The 24,519-nt window shown below is 40.3% G+C and overlaps 1 long non-coding RNA gene across 1 annotated transcript; it reads right to left on the bottom strand.

The window, feature by feature from the left end:
• Positions 1-1,005: 1,005 nt before the first annotated feature.
• LOC117520086 lies at positions 1,006-20,898 on the bottom strand. The gene is made up of 3 exons (XR_004563527.1): positions 20,626-20,898; positions 20,214-20,319; positions 1,006-1,867 (listed from the first exon to the last, which is right to left on the bottom strand). It is a non-coding gene; the product is annotated as an uncharacterized LOC117520086 (long non-coding RNA).
• Between the last annotated feature and the right edge of the window lie 3,621 nt (positions 20,899-24,519).

Raw genomic sequence — 24,519 nt, forward strand, 5'->3', positions numbered from 1 at the left:
TGTGGTGCTTCCTGCATCAGTATTAACACATTTAACATAAAATAAATAACAACAAAACAAAGAGACGTCCTAAGAGTAATGCATGATTGGTGATTTTTTTTTTAAATTATAGATCATACATCACATAAAGCAGAGATGGGATGAAAAAACCAGGACCCATAAAAATTGTAATAAACCACAAAGGAATTTACACTTAAACTTCAGTCTGTCTATGATCATTGCTCAAAATTTCAGTTAACTTGGCCTCTTTGCATAAAAGTTATGTTTTTTCAAAATTATGTTCCAAATGGTATGATTTGTTGTCAAAATAGGCCTCCAGGCAAAAATTTTTTCCTTGGTTGACCGAGTCATGTTGGGGAAGACAATTGGAACAACAATCCCTTATCCAACATGTCTCGCTCAATCAAGACATTTTGCCTATTTCGCCAACAAATTATACCATTTGGACCAGAATTTTGAAAGAACATGACTTTTATGCAAAGTGACAAAGATAACTGAAATTTTGGGCAATGATCATAGACAGACTGAAGTTTAAGTCCAGCAAATTTCTTGAAATTTGACTTTGTGTGATTTATTACAATTTTTATGGGTCCTGTTTTATTTTTGTTTTTTTTTTGTACTTATCTCCCGATATGATCCTCATCACAACACTTGAGTGCCAGTTCACTATGTTTCATGATACATAAGAAATGCGATTTTATTAGTATTTCAATTTGATATCACTATATACTGTGATTTTTATTTTCTTCTGCAACAGTAGCTCATAGGGAAAAGGTAAATAATACACTAAATAATACACTTCTTGAGGCTGTATATAATAAATCATATACATAAAAACAATGCCATTGCATTTTTAAGGGCTTTTTTTTTGCACAACATACAAGTAAAGCCTTGTACCCAGACTTTGGAAATTAAACTAACAAGTTAATTTAATTCTTAATGTAATTTCAAAACCAGTTATGTTGAGAGAGTGCAAAAGAAGGAAGAAGCCTTTCCACAAAGCCTGACTTTGTTACCTGAGTTTTAGAACATTTAGAGGCAATTAGAAAGTAACTCTTTATTTCTCTGATTTTGTACATTTCTGAGTGGAAAGGTCAGCCTCTTTCACTAACAACCTCACCTGCTCCTAAGCCACCATCAAACCAGTATCTACTAATCATCCAGCAGGTGGCAGACACATCTATGGGGTAATACATGGGCAAAATAAAGTCTTTTGGATTGATCCGGTGCATCAAAGTTCTGTAGAGAGTCTTTAAACAAATACTACAAGAGTAAAGCAGATAAAAGATAATGCAGGTGATGTAAAACAACACAGTCTACACACCAGATGGAATCTCTTGGTAATGCAAGAGGATTCAAGCTCAGAGGAATAAAAGTTGGTTTTTAAAAGTGAATTATAATAATTGTTTCATAATGTCGCTCAATGATTTGCTCTCTGCAGCCGAGAGCTTAAGTGCTCCTGTAGAAATGGAGTCATGCATCCCTGCACCTGACACCCTAAAGTCTTAATGTGTGGCACAGGATAATCCTCTGAGGTGTATGGGTATATCCACCCAAACAAAGCTCATTACACTGACAAAATGAATCACATGCCCCAAAGACACTCAGCCGCTCGCCAGCAATAATGCAAGTTCAATAAATAGAGGATTTCAATTAAAGTAACACTTGTAACAGTTGTAGTTTTGTTGTCTGACGGTGAGGCATAGCTGGAGGTGATTTGTGCAACCAATGTCCATAAGCTGCTGCTCAGACTGTGAACATGGATTGCAAAGATGGAGCATTCTGGTTTCCGCTGTGCAGCTGCTTCCAGGACGTGCAGCTGCACATACTGTACATCCACCATCTGAGTTCCCAGTACCGGGCGGTGCTGTAACTCACAGTGGGGAGACCAAGTTAAATCAATGTAGGGGATCAATGGAAGCTTCACTGGATTTATAGTGCTGGAATATGAAATGTCAAACTAGATGTGGATTTAATGCTGACGCTCGGTCGAACACCTCATTAAAAAAGGCTTCAGGACAATAAAAGTCCCCTGCAGATTGACATTTACTTCGGCTGAAGGGAGGAGGGGAGGAGCAAACAGAACACCAAAAATCTGAAAGGAATTAAAAGACTGAGTGACAAATTATTGCTTTGTAGATCAAATTAGAATGTCCACATCATTGCATCTATACAGCATTAAAGTACACTGTGTAGGATTTAGTGTCACCTAGTGGTGAGGTTGCAGACTGCATTATTCTATCATTTCCCATTACGTTTTTGCTTCTTTGATGATGGGGCTTTTGACCAGTTGTGCAGGTTGTGGTTATCTGAAAACGTGTAACAGAGGAATGTTTGTACTTCAAGTCAACAGTTATTCTACAACTAGCATGTTGCCCATGGGGATCCACGGGCTCTCGATTGGGTAATGTTTATCAAAAAGGTAGCTGACATTTTTCAAGGGTGGTGATAAATTATGCAAAGTTTCTATAATGAGGTGGAATGCTGTGTGAGTCCGGAATGTTTTAAGAATCTTAGACCTCAACAGTTTTAGAAGAACTGAACTGTTTTATTTTCTGTTAATTACGTAATTTTGTAATGTTAATTTAATGTCTTAATGTATTTAGAAATTGTTTAGGTTCTTGTTATCATATACACATTATTATTATTATTATTATTATTACTTCTATTTTGTCAATTGATTTTTAAATGGACCACAATGGAAATAAGTGTTTTCACTTTCTTGTATCATCCATGTATTTTTAACGTATTTACAATTATATTATATACGAGGGCTGTCCATAAAGTATAGGTCCTTTTTATTTTTTTCAAAAACTATATGGATTTCATTCATATGTTTTTACGTCAGACATGTATGAACCCTCGTGCGCATGCGTGAGTTTTTCCACGCCTTTCGGTGACGTCATTCACCTGTGAGCACTCCTTGTGGGAGGAGTCGTCCAGCCCCTCGTCGGAATTCCTTTGTCTGAGAAGTTGCTGAGAGACTGGCGCTTTGTTTGATCAAAATTTTTTCTAAACCTGTGAGACACATCGAAGTGGACATGGTTCGAAAAATTAAGCTGGTTTTCAGTGAAAATTTTAACGGCTGATGAGAGATTTTGAGGTGACACTGTCGCTTTAAGGACTTCCCACGGTGCGAGACGTCACGCTGCGCTCTCAGGCGGCGTCATCAGCCTGTTTCAAGCTGAAAACCTCCACATTTCAGGCTCTATTGATCCAGGACGTCGTGAGAGAACAGAGAAGTTTCAGAAGAAGTTGGTTTCAGCATTTTATCCGGATATTCCACTGTTAAAGGAGATTTTTTAATGAAAGACGTGCGGACGGGTCTGCGCGTCGGGACGCAGCCGGCGCGGAGCGGCGGCACAGGAAAAACACCTCCGTGTTGATAACCATTTGTAAAATCCAGGCGGCTTTTGATGGCTTTCAGTGGAGTGAGTATATGAGAAATTGTTTAACAGCTGGACATGTTCCAACTTGTCCTTAAGGCTTCCAACAGAGGTGTTTTTCCTGTGGCGGAGCGTCGCGGCGGCTGCGAGCCGACGCGCGGACCCGTCCGCACGTCTTTCATTAAAAAAATCTCCTTTAACAGTGGAATATCTGGATAAAATGCTGAAACCGTCTTCTTCTGAAACTTCTCTGTTCTCTCACGACGTCCTGGATCAATAGAGCCTGAAATGTGGAGGTTTTCAGCTTGAAACAGGCTGATGACGCCGCCTGAGAGCGCAGCGCGACGTCTCGCACTGTGGGAAGTCCTTAAAGCGACAGTGTCACCTCAAAATCTCTCATCAGCCATTAAAATTTTCACTGAAAACCAGCTTAATTTTTCGAACCATGACCACTTCGATATGTCTCACAGGTTTAGAAAAAATTTTGATCAAACAAAGCGCCAATCTCTCAGCAACTTCTCAGACAAAGGAATTCCGACGAGGGGCTGGACGACTCCTCCCACAAGGAGTGCTCACAGGCGAATGACGTCACCGACAGGCGTGGAAAAACTCACGCATGCGCACGAGGGTTCAAGCATGTCTGACGTAAAAACATATGAATGAAATCCATATAGTTTTTGAAAAAAATAAAAAGGACCTATACTTTATGGACAGACCTCGTACTTACATTGAACTTACAACCCCAATTACAATGAATTTGGGACATTCTGTAAAATGTAAATAAAAACAGAATACAATGATTTTCAAATCCTCTTCAACCTATGTTCAATAGAATACACCACAAGGACAAGATATTTAATGTTCAAACTGATCAACTTTATTGTGTTGAAATGGATGCCTGCAACATATTTCAAAAAAGCTGGGACAGTGGTATGTTTACCACTGTGTTACATCACCTTTCCTTCTAACAACACTCAATAAGCATTTGGGAACTGAGAACACTAATTGTTGAAGCTTGTGGAATTCTTTCCCATTCTTGCTTGATGTATGACTTCAGATGTTGAACAGTCCGGGGTCTCCATTGTCGTATTTTGTGCTTCATAATGCGCTTCATAATTCTCAGTGGGTGACAGGTCTAGACTACAGGCAGGCCAGTCTAGTACCCACACTCTTTTATTACGAAGCCACGCTGTTGTAACATGTGCAGAATGTGGCTTGGCATTGTCTTGCTGAAATAAGCAGGGACATCCCTGAAAAAGACGTTGCTTGGATGGCAGCATGTATTGCTCCAAAACCTGGATGTGCCTTTCAGAATTGCTGGTAACATCACAGATGTGAAAGTTGCCCATGGCATGGGCACTAACAGACCCCCATGCCATGGGCAGTAACAGACCCCCATGCCATGGGCACTAACAGACCCCCATACCATCACAGATGCTGGCTTTTGAACTTTGCATTGGTAACAATCTGGATAGTCTTTTTCCTCTTTTGTCTGGAGGATTCAACGTCCATGAACAATTTGAGTTTGAACAATTTCCAAAAATAATTTGAAATGTGGAGACATCAGACCACAGCACACTTTTCCACTTTCCGTCTGTCCATTTCAAATGAGCTCGGGCCCAGAGACGGCGACGGCGTTTCTGGATGTTGTTGATGTATGGTTTTTGCTTTGCGTGGTATAGTTTTAACTTGCACTTGTAGATGTAACAATGAACTGTGTTAATTGATAATGGTTTTCTGAAGTGTTCCTGAGCCCATGTGGCAAGATCCTTTACACAATGATGGTTTTTAATGCAGTACCGCCTGAGGGATTGAAGGTCATGGGCATTCAATGCTGGTTTTTGGCCTTGCTGCTTATGTGTAGAAAGTTCTCCAGATTCTCTGAAACGTCTGATTATATTATGGACTGTAGATGATGGAATCCCTAAATTCCTTGCAACTGAACTTTGAGAAACATTGTTCTTAAACTGTTGGACTATTTTTTTCATGCAGTTGTTCACAAAGTGGTGATCCTCACCCCATCTTTGCTTGTGAATGGCTGAGCCTTTTGAGGATGCTCCTTTTATACCCAATCACGACACTCACTTGTTTCCAATTAGGTGTTCTTCGAGCATTCATCAACTTTCCCAGTCTTTTGTTGCCCCGTCCCAACTTTTTTGAAATGTGTTGCAGGCATCCATTTCAAAATGAGCAAATATTTGCACAAAAACAACAATGTTTGAACATTAAATATCTGGTCTTTGTGGTGTATTCAATTGAATATAGGTTGAAGAGGATTTGCAAATCATTGTATTCTGTTTTTATTTACATTTTACACAACGTCCCAACTTCATTGGAATTGGGGTTGTACTAAATAAAATTACACATGCACGCATGCACACAGGGCACACTTTTAATATATAGATGATTTACCACCCCTTGCTGGAATTGCGTGTGCATCCAGAATGTAATTATCACATTGTTCAGTGTGGTTAGCTAATATCCATAGTTTCTCCAAGAATATTTGTCCTATCAACATTCTGTTTTGGCAGCGTTTATCCTTGACCCAAAATACGTAAACATACCAAATAACAAATGTCAGCTCCCCAGTTTGTCTGGGATCAAAGTTATACATACACATCAACGCACAGATTTTTGTATTTTCTGCATTCTGCCGCAAGCTGACACACCCACAAACACAGCCGGTGGCAGAAGACATAAAAAGCACTACACTTTTCACTCATGGTAACACCAACATAACACTTAACTAAACTGACTAAACCATTTGAACTACAAAAACAAAATAAATCAATAACACTAACAACAGAATTCAGATGTTTATTGTCATGGCACTGTTGCATTGCAACACTGTTAATCTAACATGGACCACAATAACAACATTTAAAACCCCAAGCTCTCATGGTACATTGCAGCACAATGTCCAATGTTCACTGGTTAGCTAATATCGCAAATTTCTCCAAAAAATATTAGTCCTGTCAACTTCCCGTTTTTGCAGCATTCGTCCTTGACCCAAAATACATAAGCACACCAACCAGCAAATGTCAGCTCTCCCCAGTTTCTGCTTGATCGAAGCCATACACACACATGCAGGTGACTTGGCTAATATAAATAGATAGTGGACCAAAGTGCTGTACAGAAGAATAAATAAAAATCATCCTAAAAGACATAATTCACATAAAATTGTAAACAAAACAACAAAAATAATTAAAAGTCATAAAACATGAGTAAAAATAACAACCATAGAATATATACTATAAGATAAAATCAAATAAATGAATGAAGTCAACGTCTTAGGTGTTAAAGGCCAAGGAGAAGAGATGAGTTTTCAGAAGAGATTATAAAACAGACAGAAATGAAGCCTGTCTAATCTGCTGAGGCAAGTTGTTTCATAATTTTGGTGCCACAACAGCAAATGCGGCAGTCCTCTCTGAGCTTCCGCTTAGTTTTTGGCACACTCAGGTGCAGCTGACCTGAGTGAGATGGTGGGTTTACAAAGGTGTAGGAGTTTAGAAAAGTCGGGCGGGGCAAGCACATTCAGGGATTTAAAAACAAAAGAATTTTAAAATGAATCCTAAAATGTAATCGCAACCAGTGGAGTGAGGCTAAAATGGGGGAAATGTGCTCGTTTTTATGTGCACCCGTTAAAAGACATGCCACAGCATTTTGTACCATCTAAAGAAGGGCGATGGAGAACGCATTAACCACCACATACAATGAATTACCGTAATCCAGCCGAGTACTAACAAAGGCATGGATTACTGTCTTAAATTGCTGCTTCGAAAGAATTGGCTGTATTTTGGCCAGCTGCCTCATATGGAAAAAAAGGTTGATTTAACAATGGCCCTGATATGACTGTCAAATTTCAGATCTGCATCCACTTCATCCCCTCGATATGTGATGATTGACTTCATATACTTGGCCAGGGAACCCATATCTAATAGGGGGTCCCAGAGGTGCTGCCAAAAACCATCACTTCAATTTTCTTGTCATTAAAATTTTAAAAATTCAAAGCCATCCAGGCTTTTATGCCATCAAGACACTTGACTAATGAAGTGTGCATTGTTCTTTTTAAGAGGCACATACATGTGACAGTCATCTGCATAACAGTGGAAAGGAATACCATGCTTCCTAATCATAGAACCGAGTGGGATTTTAGAGAGAGAGAGAAAAGGAGAGGGCCTAGAACTGAGCCTTGGTGGACCCCATATGAGAGAGGAGCAGAGGAGGACACAGTTCCCAAGGCTGACACAGAGATAGATAGATGGATAGATAGATAGATAGATAGATAGATAGATAGATAGATAGATAGATAGATAGATAGATAGATAGATAGATAGATAGATAATTATAGATTCCCTTGATGTTTTATTCATTTTCCTTAATAATGGGTGGTCTGGAAGATATGAGGTCTGTGAGAAAAGTATCGGACCTTTTTATTTTTTTCAAAAACCATATGGATTTGAATCACGTGTGATTGCATCAGCCAAGCTTGAACCTTCGTGCGGATGCATGTTTTTTCACGCCTGTCGGTTGCGTCATTCGCCTGTGAGCAGGCTTTGTGTGAGCAGTGGTCCACCCCTCTCGTCGTTTTTTCATTGTCAGAAGAATGTCTGAAGGACTGCCGTTTTGTTGCATCAAATTTTTTTCAGAAACTCTGCCAGACAACCAGTGGAAACCATTTCGAAGATTCGGTTGGCTTTCGGTGAAAAGTTTATGGGCTTCAGAGAGATTAAGGATTGTTACTGCCGCTTTAAGGACGGCCCACAGCGCCGGAGGGCGCACTGCGCCCCGAGCGGCCATCAACAGGCTGAAAGGAGCTGATCACTTCCAAATTTAAGGCTCTGTTGATGCAGGACGTCGTGTAACTAGCAGAGAAGTTTCATAAGAGGACGGGATCAGCACTTTATCGGCACATTCCACTGTTAAAGGAGATTTTGTAATGAAAGACATGCGGAAGGATTTGCGCATCAGGACGCAGCCGCTCATGGTGCTCGACAGACAACACCTCCGTGTTGGAAGCCTTACAGGACAAGTTGGAACATGCCCAGCTGTTAAACAATTTCTCTGATACTCACTCGACTGAAAAGCGATCGAAAGCCGCCTGAATCTTACGAATGGTTTCCAACACGGAGGTGTTGTTTGTCGAGCGCCATGAGCGGCTGCGTCCTGATGCGCGAATCCGTCCGCACGTCTTTTATTACAAAATCTCCAGTGGAATGTGCCGATAAAGTGCTGATCCCGTCCTCTTATGAAACTTCTCTGCTAGTTACACGACGTCCTGCATCAACAGAGCCTTAAATTTGGGAGTGATCAGCTCCTTTAAGCCTGTCGATGGCCGCTCGGGGCGCGGTGTGCCCTCCGGCGTTGTGGGCCGTCCTTAAAGCGGCAGTAACAATCCTTAATCTCTCTGAAGCCCATAAAATTTTCACCGAAAGCCAACCAAATCTTCGAAATGGTTTCCAGCTGGTTGTCTGGCAGTTTCTGAAAAAATTTTAATGCAACAAAACGGCAGTCCTTCAGACATTCTTCTGACAATGAAAAAACAACGAGAGGGGTGGACCAGTGCTCACACAAAGCCTGCCCACAGGCGAATGACGCAACTGACAGGCGTGAAAAAACTCACGCATGCGCACGAAGGTTCAAGCTTGGCTGATGCAATCACACGTGATTCAAATCCATATGGTTTTTGAAAAAAATAAAAAGGTCCGATACTTTTCTCACAGACCTCGTAAATTTAAAGATAAATTTAAACAAACATTGAATTCATAGGCGCATCTTCACTCTGGATTATAGTTAGTAAGTACAGAAAAAATTCAATCTCCAGATGCTCCATAGTGACTGATTTTATCAAGGACAGGGATTTTCCAAATCTAATAATCTAATAATAGTTAGATGTTTTTTCCATTATCTCACAGCGGAATGGATTGATTTCTGCTGTACCACCACAAACTGCACTTGCATAAGGTAAAATGAGTAACTCATCCATCTATGAAACAGGTGAAATGGTTTTAGTGTAGGCACTCATCATCGTGCTTGCAGGCAACAAGTGCCCGTTTCACTCCACTTCACAACAGACTGATGAGATATCTTGTGCAGAAATTCCTGTCATCCAGACAGTAAAACACAATTTCTACAAAATGTGTCTGTAATCATATTCCATATTTTAACCTAAGTGTAGTCAAACACATGTTCATGTTTTTTTTTTTCATCCTGATTACACAATCCTGCTACATGTAATTCATTACTCCCCAAACTTGAACCTAAGAGGCAGCATTAATGGAGCCTTTTCATCAACTGGGATAAAGTAAATGGAGTGAGCTATTACAAGCCTCGTAAAATGGTATACCTGTTTTCTGCATTATAAGCATCCCAGACAGCACACATACATCTCCCTGACGTCAGCACAATGTATCAAGCTCCATCGCGGAGATGTCTCTATAAGGTCTTTTGGTAATTGGCAATATGTCGCCAAGACATAAAGTCGAGAACAACAATACATTAAATGATGATGACAAAACAAACTATTGGTAAAACAGAGAATAAACAAAACCGGTGATTACAGAGTAATGCAATAAATAAAACAAGATAACTGCTAAACAGAAAATGCACTAAATAACAAACTGAACATACTCTGATAAGAAACACTGAAGATAAATAATAACCAAAACCTGTGACTAAAGCATAATACAATAAATGTGATAAATAGAATTAAACTAAGATTAAAGTAACAAAAGGGACCAAGAGTGAAAGAATACAATAACCAAAGAATGAACCAGTGATGAAAGTGCAACACAAAGAAAAGCAATAAACAGAATCAAACTGAGATTTACATGATGAAGTATAAAAATATGAAAACCAGAAAACCATAGAGAGGAAATAACGCAAAGAACTAAGACCCAAACTCCCAGCCAGGGCCGAGCATGACAAGGAGGCACAAAACTGTTTTGCAAAACAATTGTTAAATATAGACTATCTTAGTTGCATTGCCATTGCTCTTCCAAACAAGTGTTGTGATAAATTGTATAAAGGTTATATTCTCTCTTTTCATTCCAGAGCTTTGTCCTTCAGTTTGAGAGCATGATTATTTAATTCACTTATTCTCAAACACAAAGAATGTTTTTTCTCATTCAGAGCTTCCTCTTCTTCTTCTTCTACTTCTTCCTCCAGCTTTATGGTGCAGTACCAACACATTTTGCTCATGAATGTGAATCACAGTACCTCATTCTGTATACAGGAGCAGCTTGTCATGCACATGGATGTTCCATCATGTGGCCAAAAATGATTATATAGTACTTTTTTTCATATATGCCATTTCAAAATAAAAGTTACAGAACCTCCCAAACTCATAAAAAAACATGACTTAAAAATACAGTAGATGATTCACTGTTTGCATTAAAATATCTTAATGGTAACTGGGCATTCTGGTTTTTGTTTAGGTACGAGGCCTGTCAATAAAGTAACGGTCCTTTTTATTTTTTTCAAAAACTATATGGATTTCATTCATATGTTTTTACGTCAGACATGCTTGAACCCTTGTGCGCATGCGTGGGTTTTTCCACGCCTGTCGGTGACGTCATTTGCCTGTGAGCACGCCTTGGGAAGGAGTGGTCCCGCCCCCTCGTCAGATTTTCATTGTCTGGAAATGGCGGAATGAAAAGGACTTTTTATCCATCAGAATTTTTTCAGAAGCTGTTAGAGACTGGCACCTGGAAACCATTCGAAAAATTTATCTGGCTTTCGGTGAAAATTTTACGGGCTTCACAGAGAATAAGGTCTGTTAGTACAGCTTTAAGGATCCCTTTAAGGACACTCGGCGCGCCATGCTCCGACCTGCGACGACGCGGCACAAGCCACCGGACCATTTCTAAACGGATGGCTCTGTGGATACAAGACCATCGTGTGTTCTTTCTCTGGTTATCACAAGAGCTGGACATCAGCCATTTTCCGGCAGATTTCACTTTTAACAAGAGATTTTGTCATGGAAAGCCGCACGGAGGCTTCGTGCGTAACGACCGATTCGCTTTGGAAGCGAGACAAAGGAACATCTCCGTTTCTGCGTGTCAGAGGACACGTTTGGACATGTCTATCTCGGCTTTCAATGCTTACCAGTCCAGTAAGTATCAGTGAAATTGTGGAGAGCTGGGCATGTCCAAACTTGTCCTCTGGCACGCCGAAACGGAGGTGTTTCTTTGTCTCGCTTCCAAAGCGAATCTGTCGTGACGCGCGAATCATCTGCACGGCTTTCCATGACAAAATCTCTTGTTAAAAGTTAAATATGCCGGAAAATGGCTGATGTCCAGCTCTTGTGATAACCAGAGAAAGAGCACACGACAGTCTCGTATCCACAGAGCCATCCGTTTAGAAATGGTCCGGTGGCTTGTGCCGCGTTGTCGCAGCTCGGAGCATGGCGTGCCGAGCGTCCTTAAATGGGTCCTTAAAGGGGTTCTTAAAGCTGTACTAACAGACCTTATTCTCTGTGAAGCCCGTAAAATTTTCACCGAAAGCCAGATAAATGTTTCGAATGGTTTCCAGGTGCCAGTCTCTAACAGCTTCTGAAAAAATTCTGATGGAAAAAAAGTCCTTTTCATTCCGCCATTTCCAGACAATGAAAATCTGACGAGGGGGCGGGACCACTCCTTCCCAAGGCGTGCTCACAGGCGAATGATGTCACCGACAGGCGTGGAAAAACTCATGCATGCGCACAAGGGTTCAAGCATGTCTGACGTAAAAACATATGAATGAAATCCATATAGTTTTTGAAAAAAATAAAAAGGACCGTTACTTTATTGACAGACCTCGTATGTATGGGCATGGACTGTTTTGCAATAAGGATGTCCTACAGCATCATTGGGCCTTTTCATCAGCTGAGACAGTTTGTTGATTTGTGTCAACCACATTGTCCTCTTTAATATCCTGTTGATGTGCTCTCCGATTTGATTTCCTGACTACACAGGAAAGATAATGATGCCAACCCACTCACTGTGGAGCAGCATTTCCTCCACTGAGCCATGACAACTTTATCTCCTCCTCCCCACTGACAGGCTTCACTGGGTTCTTACATTCTGTTGTGTGTACTGTGCTTTTTAATTTATTTATTGTTGGGAGAAATAAGCATTATTTTCTGTACCAAGAAGGTTTTCACCTGGGGCTGTTGTTGTAGTTGTGACCAGGGTTACAAAACAATGTATAGACAGATTTTTATGAAACTTAGTTGAGGAGTAGGCATGGGTAAAAGAAGCACCAATAATATTTTGGTAAGACTACATATGCAGGACCAAAACCAAGATGGCATGTTTGATCATTTTCATAAATTTCTCATGAAATAATACATAGTGTTCAGTAAACGACAACAACAAAAGTACATGCAGTGCCCTCCACAAGTATTGGAACACTTGGCATTTCACACATTTTAATTTATGTCATTTCAAATGCAAAAAATACAACAACAACAAAAAAAAAGTCAAGTTTTGAAAATTATCTTCCTTAAACATAAACTGAAAGCCAATCTCTACAACTTGATATAAATTAATTAACAATATAAAAGCCAAGATGATGGGTTGCATAAGTAATATAACACTTTGGTATGATACCTGCAAATAATAATCAGTTTTATTGCCAGTTTTCTTCAGACAAGTCAGGGGATGGATACATGAACATTTCCAAGTCACTGAATATGTCTTGAACTTTATTTACATCAGTTACAAAGAAATACAAACACTATGGCACTCTATGGTAAATCTGCATGGAGTAGACAGTTCTCAAAAACTGAGTGACTGTGCAAGAAGGAGAAGAGTGAGGAAAGCCACCAAGACACCCAGACAACCCAGAAGAAGTTACAGGCTTCTGTGGCTGTGATTGGAGAAATTGTGCACAGTGCATGTTTTGGATTTTGTATCCTCAGTTATACAGCTTCATGATGAAGTGGTACAGAGGAGGGTTTTCTTTAACCAAAACATCAAATTTAGGATTGCATCTCAAATGTACCTTCTGGCAAATTGTAGCTGAACTTTTAGCTCTTTTTTTTTTATTTTTTTTTTAAGAAAACCCTCCTATTATATCAAAAGTGTTCCATTACCCATCATCTTTATATTTTTAATTAAATGTTGGAGAGATTTGCTTTCAGTTTGAGTTTAAGGAAGATAATTTATTTTTTTGTATTTTTTGTATTTGAAATGGCATAAACAAACTAAAATGTGTGAAATACCGTGTTCCAGTACTTTTGGAAGGCACTGTATATAGTACCTGCATGCTTATGTGTCTTTGTGTGGATCCTCATAATAATGTAGATTCAGTAGCAATGACTTAGCAACAGGGGTGGCGGCCAAATGGTTAGTGTACTTGGTTTCAGTGCAGAAGGTTCCCAGTTCAAACCCCACCCCTGCCACATTTCTTAATGTAATGTGGCATTGTGTCAGGAAGGGCATCCGACAGTGTCAGTATCATTGTTCCTGGATCTCCAAAGACAGATTGTGGCGGTAGACAGATGTTCCTGAAACAGTCTTTAAATATCTCTTAGAAGTATCACATCACCAGTGAGGAAGTTCAAAGTAGGTGTCAGCTTATAAAAACTCGGGTGGTACGGACATATGTCATGATCAGATGGCTTTGCCAAGAATGGTGTCATAGAAGCAGAGAGAAAAAGAGGTGGAAGAACGACATCAAAGAGAGGATAGGCCAGTTTTGCTACATCCCAGAGGTCTAAAAAGACTGGAACAGATTGTGGGAGATTGTCAGGCAATCTTTGTTTGTGCTCCAGTGACCCAGCAGGGTCATGGGCCAATGAAGTGCAGGATATGGGTAGTTTATGGGATTAGAGGTAGAACGGTTGGAATATGGTTTGGAGTTTATATGGAAGAAGAGCATGCTGTGGCTCAGAGGAGGATTATTATTCAAGCATTCAAAAGGCGATTCCTATCACCACACAACTCCAGCAACCACACACGAGAAAGTTTTTTGACAGTTCTTGTTACTAAAAGAAACCTTGTCTCCCTAACCGGACAGAGTTGGGATGACATCATGCATGCGCTTAGGCGCTGTCTAGCGGGATCTTGAAAATTTCTTTCTTTTTTATACAAATGAGAAAAATTACGTATTTTACAAAAGCACATTTATTTGTAAACACCAACATGTTACATTGCTTCACTTGTGTTGGTTTTTACATAGAATGAATGAATCAACCAATCAGTATGAGCGGAGGTTTAGTTTACCCATAATCCCTTTGGTGTGTTAATGTTCAAATCTTCAGAATTAGTGCATTATTTTAAAATGAACAGATAGAGATGTTATATATCACTTTGTACATTTTAATAGTTTACATTAATATAGTTATTCTATCTGGAATAATTTTAATTTTAAAGCAAAACCATAATTCAAACCTGCTTTCCATTTCAAGACCTCTGCCTCATCGCTGGGCCACTGTATCCTATCAGGGTAAATGATGCTTCCCTACAGCAAGGGGTAGAGCGCACAAAGACAGAAGCGCTGGCTCATTGGGTGTTTGGGTTTGTGATTGCCATTGGTTCTGTTAGAAGGTTTGGTGGTGTTTAAACTCAAAATCAGCTTCTTATGCTACATTTACACATAACAACGACAAGTCACGAATGCCACGAAGTGCACATTCTTGATCGCTGATCACGAATGTGATTATTCGGGGCAGAGGTGTCAGGTGTCCTCAGGAACTGCTGCAACCTGTTACCACACGTTACGATTAATGGCACGTGTTGCTGGAGAATGATCAGGAACCATTACGCATGGTCAAGAATAGTGTTCCACGTTGTTGCGCACTATTGCGCGTAACAGCGCATCGTTAAGTTCTGTCACGTTGTGAACGAGGTGAATTGTCTCCACACACACACCCATATTCATCCATCCGAATTCAGATCGCTCCAGTTTTTCAGAAGAACTTTGTGACTGCATGCGTAGTTGGGCTCTGTGCCATGGAGTGGCGCAGAGAGGAGGAGGAGGACAGCACCAGATGTGTGGCTTCATGCGGCTCTCGTCTCGTGCATCTTCCCAAACATCAGGCACATGCAGCAGGTGGAACACCTGCAGGAGCGCGCGGAACAGCACTGAAATTAGACTTTTAGCCGACTTGGTGTCAGCAATCAAACTGATTGCGGTGCAGTAGGGTTTAATTGTGCGCGCGCTTCTTCCTCTGCTGGACTGGAGAAGGTGCAGAGATGTCTGGCTGCATGTGAGTCTCCTCTCGCTCCTCTAGTTGCTCAGACTTGTTCTCCCGCTCATCAGTTACAACAGCAGGTGGAACACCTGCAGGAGCATCCTGAGGAGCTTCAGCCGGAACTGTGGACCGACACTTGGAGCCGAGTTTAATTGTGCGCACGTGACAGAAAACTGATCCGTCATGGCGCACAGTGAAATGTGACGCCGCGTTACAAGTCGTGTCAAAACTTGACAGTTTCCGTGTCACTTCGTAATAACGCGTGACAGTTTGGGCTCCAAGAACCATCACAGGAACCACTACGAACGTTGTCACGTTCTATTAAGGATCAATACTCATCAAAACGGATCAGTACGCTCAGTTGCGACCTCCACGACGTGAGACAAAATGAGGGTGGTGTGTGACATTCGTGGAAGATTTTTTGACAGGCAAAAACATGCTCCACAAATATCAAGAATATCACGAATATCACGCACCAACACACACTATTAAGAAATCTATTCAGATGCGTTAAGTCACATTAAGAATGTCAGGAATGTGTCACAAATGACAGAAAATGACATTCGTAACGCGTCTTGCTTATGTGTAAACGCACCTTTAGCAGCTGAGAGCGTATGGGAGGCAAAATTGAAAGTTATCGGTTATCTGTACTTTCCGATAAGTTTTAAGACAGTTTATCGGTTTTGCGTTAAAAAAGATAACTTTTCAGTTAGCTGATTACGTTATTGAAGCTAACGTTTTGGTTTGCTGTGCCCACCACTGTACATGCTGACGCACACACACATACACACGGATCGGCTTCCACTGCAGTGCAGTTAAGGGGAAAACTTCAGTACTGACAAAACTGGCCTGCATGGCTGTTTCTTTTCATTTATTTTATTTGAAATGTTTGTGGAGAAGCGCTGTGTAAAAGCGTCACCACGTTTTGGATTCGAGAGTCCAAAGAGCACTGTGTTTGGTTGCTTTGCAGTGGTTGGTGGTGATGATACATGCATTGTATTTTTTTTTTTTTTTTTTTTTACTTTTCCTTAAATTTGTCACAACTGTGTAGATATCACTGACTGTTCTGTTTCACAAGAGCCTGACTGTTGTGTTTAACAGAAAAGTGTGTGTGGGTCTTCCAGGAAAAAGACGGCGTCTTCAGAAAAAGAACGGCAACTTTATTTACAGCTATATACATCCACCTGTTGCTCACTCATCCCATCACCAACATCAACTGTTCCACCAGAGGCGGATCCAGCCTTTTATAGGGGCTGAGTCCCTCTCCTGGTTTCTCCAGACACCACACTTGCTTTCTTTTCGTGTTGGTGTTTCACTCTCCAACTGTTTTGGATTTTACATTTCTACTCAATACTTTTACTTAAAGTACCTTTTATATGAGAAATTTACTTTTGGTACTTAAGTACAGTAATTGTCAGATACTTTAAGACTTTTACTCAAGTAATATTTTTAAGGAGACTTTAACTTTTACCAAAATAATTTTATGGTAAGATACTTGTACTTTCACTCAATTATCACTTTGAGGTACTTTATACAAGACTGCAGATCAGTTGAAAGTATTGTCTTGCCTATGTAATATCTCATACACACATCTGCCATCTGCTGGACAGTTAGTGGAAACTGGATTGACGATGGATTAGGAGCAGGTGTGGTTGTCAGCGAGAGAGACTGGCTGCATTCCCACAGAAAGGTATTAAATTAAAGAAGTAAACTGTAACTTTCTGACAGCGGTTACACAGCAGTTATGTTCTGAAGCCCAAATCCATGGTCACACGTCCACAAGGAGGAATGAATTTAGCTGTGAAAGAAAAAGACAGCTCGGAAGATGTTTGAGTGAGGTAAACACTGAATGGAATCCCTGACATTGAAAGACAATGGTTTCCAAAGCAAAATGCACAAAATCACAGAAATAAGCGTTTGTTTTCTCTTTGTTGAATTGTTGAACCAAACACAACCCTGTGGAAAATATTTTTTAGGAATGTAACCAAAGCAGACACTTCTTCCTTCTCTCTATGTGTTAGTTTGAAATAAGCTTATTTGTCATTTTTTTTCACTTCCACAGCGTCAGCTTGGTCACCACCAAGGCCTCTGCTGATTGGTTAATTAATGCTTTTAGAATGTGTCTCATTGATTTTATTATTTTTAATTTGGTAAAACAGCAATGATTTGTAAAGTCTATTGAATCTCAGTAATCAATATTCTACATACTGATTTAATCATGCTGTTTTAAAAGGTTAAAAGACAAACTCATCTACTCTTTGGAACTCTTCTGACAAAATGTTGTCTATCAATCCATCAGCTATTTTTTTCAGATATCTTGTCCACAAACAGACATAAAGGGGCGATACATAACCCCCACCCCCCGCCAGCTGATAACAGATCATGATATTATGACTCTATAACTACAGATATAATTTGCATAAGTGGCTCAGCCGGCTGATTGGGTGAGTTAAAGGTCAAAGGAAAAGAGGCTGACAAATGAAGACTAAGGGCGGAGAGAACGAGAGGAGCCGAAGGGGAAATACGTCTTCAAAGACGATGGATATTTTGGTGTGAAGCATCGTTTCCTGTGTAGCCTCCCCTCACATTACAGACGCTTCAGAACAACTTCAGCTGTGTGTTTGCATTTCGATGCGTCTGCAGCTGCAAACTATCAAGTAAAATGTGAATGTGTTCAACGAGCGTCATCGACTCGCTCAGAGCGTGGCCTTGCTGTAGTAAGACATCAGCGACATCTTTCCATTTAGGAGGTGGTGATCACATTCAACCTGAAACACTCAACCAGAAGCAGGAACAACACATTCCCCGCTGAGCAAACACTGTGGTCCTCGTTACTCCAAAACACCTTAAAGGGCAGCTCCAGGATTTTCAACCTGGGTTCTATTTTTATGTTTTTGGGTTCACCTTTTCACCTGGGGCAGTTATAACGCTAACAATGTGACAGGCTAAATAGCTATACAATGAAAGCCTTTGGGGCAACTTAAACACCTCAAAGTAAACAGCTTCTTGTTGACATTTAATAGGCAAACATATCATTAGAGTGCCCTGCAGAGGATTCCAATGAACACATGTCCATGTGTATCTCAGAAAACCTTTTAAAGCAACTGATTATACAGGCAGCCACTTACACTGATCAGCCATAACACTGTGACCACCTGCTTAATACTATGTAAATCCCCCTTTTGCCACCTCAGTAGCTTTGACCTGACAAGGCATGGACTCCACTAGACCACTTAAGGTGTCTTCTAGCATTTGACACTAAGACATTTGCAGCAGATCCTTTAATTCCTGTAAATTGAGAGATGGGACAAGTCCTATCCATGGAGGATAGGACTTGTTTGTCCAGCACATTCCACAAATACTCGATTGGATTGTTCACTGGTTTTACTTTCTTCAACCATTGGTAGGTACTGACTGCTACAGACTAGGAACATCCCACACAATTTAGCCATCACAATTTGGATGTTGCTTAATATATCCCACCTACTGATAGGTGCCATTGTAACATGGTAATCAGTGTTATTCATTTCACCTGTCAGTGGTAAATGGTAAATGGACTGCATTTATATAGCGCTTTTCCATCTGCATCAGATGCCATCAAAGCGCTTTACAAATAATGCCTCATATTCACCCTGATGTGAGGGTGCTGCCATACAAGGTGCTTACTAGACACCGGAACAACTAGGGGATTAAAGACCTTGCCCAATGGCCCTTAGTGATTTTCCATTCAGGCTGGGATTTGAACCAAGGATCTTCTGGTCTCAAGTCCAACACCTTAACCACAAGACCATCACCTCCCATTGCAGGAAGGTGATGGTCTAGTATAGGAGAAGTGTACCTATATTGAACCAGTCCAAAAATTGGATTATCATCCATTCTGAATTCCATACAAGGATATCAAATCATAGCGACACTAAAATAACAGCTACGCGAGCAGACGAAATCTCACATGGAATTGAGAAGGGGTGGACCTCCAATTTTTGTCAAGTCCAACATAGGCTGTCTTTTTTCAGGTTTAGGCTGCTGCTCTAGCCCCTAAGTCCATATAGGTCAGTTGTCAACAAGGGGCTTATTTCTTTTGTTTTCCAATGAACCACAAGTACCAATGTCTATTTACAACATCATGGTTAAATACTTTGATGTTTACTTCACTATGGACCAGCTGTTTAGTCCAATATGTGACCAATTGTTTTTGTCCCTACTGAAATCTTGCACCAAAAAAACATCCAAAAATAGGACCCGGGTTGCAAAATCCTGGAGTTCCCCTTTAACACATACACTTGGAGTTTGGCAAAACATTTAGAGGGCTGCAGAAAGTGGGACGCCTCGGGAGGTTTTCTTTCTTACACTAACATGAAGAGTTTAGTGCTGTTTGATATGAGTAAGAGGTCTGGGTTGGGTTTGCGTGTGGGTGTTAAGCCTTGGGATGAGTGACTCCATATTTCTGGTGTATCTTGCACAACATTATTCAGAGGACGTTTGTTGGCAAACATCGTTGGTACCTAAGGTTTTTTTTTAACTCCCCTCATTCAGCTTATAAATATGTTCCTGTTGAGGGTTATCACAACACAACCTCATCACGAACAACCACACAAAGGCTTCCGTCTGCGAAGATTAAAAACCATCTCTGCCTCTCACTCGGTTCTTACCCAGGATTCTCCTCTTTCACCACTTTCATTGACAGCTTCCCCTTCCTTTACTTTTGTGGCTGTCTTTCCAATCATCCGCCTTTTCTCCTCCTCATCCACCCATTTCCTAATTAGAGGGGAACGAAAATAAGAGCGGAGTTGGTACGCTTGCGAGTTTGGCAGAAGAAAAAGGTTTGCTGCTCAAGCAAAAACATTTCAAGCCGGTTTGCCAACACGTAACCTTTAAGTGGGTCTTGAAACCGAAACCCAGACACAACTTTGCAGCACTTAAAAACATCCCTCTGGACACCGAGAGACTCACAATCCAAACACAAGGTCAAACATCGCTTTAACCAGCATCTGGAAACACAGACACCTCTGGGACTGTGGCGATGAATTTATTCGTATTAAAATTTTACACTTGCTTGATCACCTGTGGGCCGGAGCGCGAGAAGTCGGTTGACTCGAGTCAGCATTAAGAGGAATGTGGTGCTGCTGGCTATTTATTTTCTCATTTTCCTATTCAGCACTGTAAGTGGAGAGGACCAGATGGCTGCTGCTGGCTAGATTGGCAGGCGATGTATTTCAGGTTGTTTATATTTGGATGTGTCTCCAGGGATACTTTCATGAGTTACACTGCTGTTATATCAATACCAGACAGGTTCACAAATAGCACTGCATTGCCAATGATTTTATTTGGTTGTTTATTCAGAAAAGGGTGTTTTTTTCTTTTCCAAATAAGCCTGAAGGCTTTTCTGAGTTTGAGTTTGTCCATTTAGAAGTACATGCACACTCATAATGTTTTCTTCATCAAATGAGACACCCTGTTCCAGCAGGCAAACATTTATACAGCTTCCAATCTGGACTTCGTTGGCATACTGTAGTTCAATCCAACCACCAGAGGATGGAAGTATAACCCTGGGAACAGATGAACAAAATGAACTTCATATGGGAGGAGGTGTAACAGGAAGACAGAGGACGGGAAGGAGAAGAACAGTAATAGCCAGTAAACCAGTAGCAATCAGTATGTCTGGTATTTATATTTCCATTTTTTTTTAAACTTTCACTTTTGATGCCCTGTGTGCTTTTATACAATGCTGCTGGAACCTCAATTCCCCTGAGGGAGTGTTCCCAAGGGAATAATACATTTCTAATTTCTAATTTAATCTAATCTAATCTAATCTACTTTCCATTAACACCTAGGAGTAGTGATGCATGTCATGAAACAACCTGGAGATTTAGACCAGCAAGAAGTCTTCAGTGATATCCCGTTTGATACCATACGGCGAGAATAAAAGCCACGCTGCCTGTTATAGGTGGGCGCCAGTTCTCAGGACATTTTTATTGGCCCTTTGAGCCACATTACCAAAGAAGTGTTTGAATTATGAACTGAGTATGAAATTGCATTCTGTTCCAGAAGAGAAGAAGTTAGGTTCTGCTGCAGAAGTAGCAAGAAATTGCAAGATGACATCATGGATTTATTTTCATGGTGGGACGATGCACGATGAATTTCATTTATATAGAGCCAAATCACAAGAAGGCTGCCTCCAGGCGCTTTACACGAGTAAAGTCTAACCTTACCAACCCCTAGAGCAAGCATACAGGTGACAATGGGAAGGAAAAACTTCCTCTGATGATGTTGAGGAAGAAACCTCAAGCAGACCAAACTCAGAGGGGTGACCCACTGCTGAGGCCATTCTACCAAAAAGGTTTACAATACAGAACAGAACATAACAATTGATGAGAGGCCATACAGGCATCCAGTCCACAGTCGGGGGTGGGGGTGGGGCTCATCGAGCAGTTACAAGGTTTTTACAAAGTTTTTACCAAGCTGAAGAAACAGGAAATAGAAAAACCAGAATAGCATAAAAACAAAGTGCATTATTACGATTAGCGTGCAGTCATTCAAATAATAATAATAATAATAATAATAATAATAATAATAATAATAATAATGATGAAAATAACAATAATGAGTCTTAACTTCTTGGGACTGTATATCATAAATTGCATTTTAAAAAACAATCCACATCAAATTTTTGAGGATTTTATTTTTCATTTGGCAATTAAATCAGTAAAATGATACTTGAAGTCAGTGTTTCCTGCCTGTGTATCTCTTACATTCCCAGACTTTGCTGCATAAAAAGAGTTCAAAATATTTTGCATTAACATTGGCCAAGTTGTACTTCATTGGTATATCACAATGTCTATGACAACACATCTGGCAGACAAACTCTTCTTGCGATCTTGGTTTAATTTTTCTAGTGGATGGCACGTTAAGTGTTGGTAGCATTGGGCCCACATGCAGCACATTGGGCAGGACACCTGTTTTTTTTCTTTTTCAAGTATTTTTTGTGCTCAGACATTCCAAAGTGAAGTAAAAATAGAACAACACAAATTAGTATTCAGTGACATTTTGGACATGATGAGGACAAATGTCTATTTTCCCCAAAGAGGCCCATCAATCTCTCCAGTGACAAATGGTTTTTTAACAATGTATAATTTCAGTCTCACAGACACAAAAGCTGAGATAAAGTACTTGTGTCATGCTTGTGGAATGTATCTTCAACCACTGCCTCCTGAAGGAGTTTGAGGGTGTTCCTGCAAAAGGAGAAACTCACCACCTACTTTTTTTTCTCTAATTGGTTTAATTAGTTGCTTGCTGTGTCCTTCCATTACTAAAGGTTTATGAGGGATAAGAGTGTAGAACTCTAATTGTAAGTTAACTCCAGCTGTAGCTGGTAATTAGACTTGCTGGCAGAAGGCACATGTAATGGTCACTGTCTTGATTTAGGATCTGGGCTTGGATTTAGTCCCAAATGAAATGGTCTTTGATTCTCCATACGGTTCTAACATTGTTGTGGTTTGTCTGTCTCAGACTGACTTAGTTGCTTTGATTTGGTTTTCTTTTTTTGAAACACCCTGAAGTGTTTTCATCATGTGTGACTCTTTGAAGCCCTTTGCACAAAGGATCGTCCAAATCTTTTCAAGCTTGGAAAGTTTCTACTCCTTGAAAAACGTGCAGCTTTGATTCTTTCTTGGCTCTTGATCTCCTGATGGATTCCCTACTTGTCTGCTGGTGACTTACTAAACATTTATTTCCCTACTATTTATGGCTGCATGAGATATTAGGTTCGGCGACACACTAGAATTAGTTGAAAATCCTGCCCATGCATTATTCAGACTTCTCAGGAAGTCTTTGGCAGAATGATTAGTGGGTTACCATATTTCTCTCTCGGAGTCTGACTGAATCGTTGCTGGGCTGGGTTTAGCCGAACGCAGCAATGATGTATGTCTGACTACGATGAGAGTAGAAGATTCTATAATAATAATTCTCTCAGCTTGTATTTAGATTCATGATGTGTCGGGTTCTTCCCAGTTAGGATTTGGTCTTGTGCAGAACAGAAGGAATCGATTCAAAGCAGATTGGAAGAGTTTTTAGTTGGAGGAAATGAAGCAGCAGGTTGTTGCCCCTGGATACGAAATTTGGTAACTTCACATTTGGTCTACTCCCATGTGGTCTATGTCCCATTTCATCTACACCCGATTTTGACAGTTTTCCCATTTCGTCTACCTTTGACTAAAAGTGCAGTTTTTATTATTATGTTTATTTTTTCATACTATTGATGTCTTAAATGACAACACGTTTTTTTGTATTTATTTATTTTTCAAAATTTCAAATCAATAGCAACATGTTATTACAAAATTTCACGTGGCAATATCACTCCTCTTTGATTTATTTATAAGTTCAACACTTTTGGGTAGTAGACTAACTAGGAGTATAGAGAATATGGGAAAAGTGGTCAAAATGAGTCTAGAGGAAATGGGTGAAGACGAAATGGGAGTAGACCAAATGGGAATAAGCTGGCTTCAAGCTCATTTTCTTGACTGAAAAAGAAATCAAAGAGGCATTTTCCTGATGTTGCACACTGCTGATATCGTCTCAGCATCAGGTTGAATAAATCTTTTTGTACACCGCTGCCATGACATAATCAAGATGTACTGCCCTGCGTTGATTCCCTGTAGTTGATTTCAGCGTAATGCCGCCTATGACCCGTCTGATCTCAGAGATGTTACATTCTTCCAGGTTCTCCAGTGGGTTGCTTGATGTGAATCGCTCATGAATGATCTCAGGGGAAACATACATCTAAAGAAACTGCATTCATCAGCAGACTCTCCTCTGCTCTTGGAGACTTTAGGGACTGAAACCAATAATAACAGAACTGATAAGATGTTTGGCTGTCTGCCCTGTATAGAAAATAATAATAATATGGGGTGAAAAAAGGGGCTCAGATATCCTTACACGGTGGAAATACCCAGCAGTCTC

This window comes from Thalassophryne amazonica, chromosome 11 (genome assembly GCF_902500255.1).
Source record: "Thalassophryne amazonica chromosome 11, fThaAma1.1, whole genome shotgun sequence".
Classification (NCBI taxonomy): Eukaryota; Metazoa; Chordata; class Actinopteri; order Batrachoidiformes; family Batrachoididae; genus Thalassophryne; species Thalassophryne amazonica.